We start from the raw sequence: 3,348 nt of genomic DNA on the forward strand, positions 1-3,348 counted from the left end.
AACAACAACAACAACAACAACAGTATTTTTATGGAAACAAAGAGAGTGTTTAACTTTTTCTGATTGTTGTTGTTGTTTTTGACTTCCTTCAGGTCGAGCATGACTCATAGCGACCCTATGAACAAAAGGCCTGATGCCTTTCTGTAACTATCGACATTTAACAAAGTTCATAGAGTTTCTGGAGGCTTAGACTTTTTAAAATGAGACTTTAGTAGCATATCTTTTTTTTTTTTAAATTTGTATTGGATCTCACTGGTACAGGAGGCGATTGTTCCTCCTTCTTCAGCAGAGCATCTGGTGGATTTGAAACGCTCACCTCTGGGATTGCAGTGCAGTTTCCTGCCACTAGGCCACCAGAGCTCGCCAAGTAGCATATCTTTTAGAAGCCTCATTGTTTCCTTCCAAAAGAGTTTCCAATACAATCCAGGCACACCAGCTGAATTAAGTTCCCTAAACTGAAAATAAATTATAGAAAATAACCTTGCAGATGTATAGACTGCTTCCCAAATTACTGATGCTTTTGTAGTTTATAGAAACTTCTCCAGAAGAATCTATAGAGATCAATTGTTACAAAATAACAGATTATTTTGAACCAACTAAAGAAAAGCTTGAAGGCATCAGCAGTTAGCTCTTCAAGAAAAAAAAACAAGACATGGAAAAAGTCAGGCTCTTACCAAGACTCTAGCACTAAACTATAGTTAGAGCCTGGCCCTAAAACTATACTCCTTGAACAAAGGCTGTTCCTGACCCTAAAACTATACTCCTTGACAAGGGCTGTTCCTGACCCTAAAACTATACTCCTTGAACAAGGGCTGTTCCTTGGACATTACACTTGGAAAGGTGGATCAGTGAAGGAGAGGAAGACTTTCAATGAGATGAATTAACATAGTGATTGCAGCAATGGGCTTAGGTGTGATTAGACAAGTTTCAGATTCGCTGTTCATAAGATCGTTATGTGTCATACACAGCTGACAGCACCTAATAACTGCAAACTCAAGAGAGACTGGCTGCAGCAGCAAGAGGCATGAGGAGTCCAAAATCACAGAAGCACAGAAGGCTTGAGACATAAGCCATCATATCAAGGGCTGGATGGAAAGAGGCAGGTGCGTTGAATGGGGTATGTGGGAGTGGAACCCCACGTTGGTGGAGTGGAGAAAGGGATTAATCAAGACACACTTGCCAGGTATGGAGAGTGACACTGAATCTATTAGTTGCTTTTATTATTGGGAAGTGTCTTTCATCTGGCCCCTTCTGTAAAATGCTGGTCTGTCAGATACTGTTCTAAATCTGAGCTTTCAAACTAATACAGACCAGGAAGAAGGATTGGCCATCTACTTCTGAAATAACAGATCTTCTAAAACCCTATATCCAAGTTAGCACACTTAGAATATACTAGCAGATATGGCAACTGAGGCTGAGCCCTCAAATATGGAAACACAAAGAAGAAGGAACTCTTTTATAAGCAGACATTAGTGACTGGAACGTAGAATATGAGAAGCATGAATAAAATTGGATATTGTTAAGAAAGAAATAGAATGCATAAATATTGACATACTAGGTATTGGTGAAAATGAGATAGATGGATTGGCATGGGACATTTTTAATCAATCATATGATCCACTAAGCCAGAGATGAAAAGGTGAGGAAAAATGGGTTACTTTCATAGTTGAAAAAATTCGTTTCTTGAGGACAGCGTGCGTTTGCCCGACCGGGTGGACGCCTTTAAGGAGTGGAAAGAGTGGATAACAAAATGCCTTGCGCTTCTCCAAAAATAAGGACCTGCTAATAGGAGGGATGAGAATAAAATGCTTGCGTATCCTGAAAAAAAAAATTTCGTTTCTAGAGCCATCTTGAAATACAGTTTTGTGAGTGACAGGATAATATCCATACACACACAAAGAAGTCCAATGAATACCACTATCATTCAAATATAAGTACCAACAACTAGAGCCAAAGAAGAGGAAATAGAAGACCAACTTTCTCAGTCAGAAATCAATTGAACATGTAATCAAGATAAATTAATACAGGGAGCTCTGGAGGCTTAGTGGCAAGAAGTTGCACTGTAATTCTGAAGGTGCATGGTTCTAATCCACCAGGATCAGAGGCTCTGCTGAAGAAAGATAGGCAATCTCCTTCTGTGCCAGTTGAATCTGACTCGATGATACACAACCGGGGGGGGGGGGGGGATGATGCATTAATAATAATTGGTGACTGGAATGCAAAAGTTGTAAACAGGAAAGAAGAATTGTTATTGTTGTTGTTGTTATGTGCCATCAAGTTGCCTGCGACTCATAGCAACCCTATGTACAACAACCCTAAACCCTGCTCTATCCTGTGCCAATATTATTGTCTCTGACACACCTACCCTCATTACCCCAGTCACTGAACCAATCCACCTCTTTGAGGGTCTTCCTCTATTGTGCTATCCCTCCACCCTCCCAAGCATGACGTCCCTCTACAAGGACTGGTTCCATCTTGCAACGTGTCCAAAGCTTCAGAATCCTTGCCTCCAAGGAGAAGCCTGCCCTCACCCTCTCGAGGACAAACATGTTTGTTTTCCTAGAAGTACAGCACCACAACTCGAAGGCATCAATTCTCCTTCTATTATCCCTAGTCATTGTCTAGCTTTCCATTGCATAGAAAGTAATGGAAAATACTATAGCCTAGATCAGGCACACCTTAGTTTCCAGACTGACATCGTTGCTCTTCAGTACTTTGGAGTGGTCTCTGACAGCAGACTTTGCCAGTAAAATTTGTCTTCTAATTTTCTGGCTGCTGGTACCAAGAGTGTTGATTGTGGAGCCAAGCAAACTAAAGCTGCTAACAATATCAATCCCTTTACTGTCTATAATGATGCTGCCAATTGGCCCGGTGGTGAGAATCTTTGTTTTCTTTATGCTGAACTGAAGAAGGGTCAGTAGCCAAAAAACATGGACTTGGTGACAGAAATGATGCTGGAAACAGAATGCTAGAATTTTGTACAATCAATAACCTATTCACTGCAAATACTTGTTATAAGAAACATAAATGCAGGCTATACACATGGATTTCATCTGATGGTATGTATAGGCATTAAATCGACTACTTCAGTGGGAAGAATCTCTGGAGACGCTCAGTATCAGCTGTGAAAACTAGGCCAGGTGCTGATCCTGGAACAGATCACTGACTACTAAAATGAAAGTTCAAGATGAAGCTAAAGAAAGTTAAATAAAATCCATAGGAACCAAAATTTGACCTTGAGTTTATCCCACCTGAATTTCAAAACCATCTCAGGAACAGGTTTGAGGCCTTGAACACTAATGAGCAAAGACCAGATAAGCTGCAAGAGGATATCAAGATTATCATGCA

The sequence above is a fragment of the Elephantulus edwardii genome, unplaced genomic scaffold (genome assembly GCF_000299155.1).
Source record: "Elephantulus edwardii isolate Elephantulus edwardi_28Jun2011 unplaced genomic scaffold, EleEdw1.0 scaffold00318, whole genome shotgun sequence".
Lineage (NCBI taxonomy): Eukaryota > Metazoa > Chordata > Mammalia > Macroscelidea > Macroscelididae > Elephantulus > Elephantulus edwardii.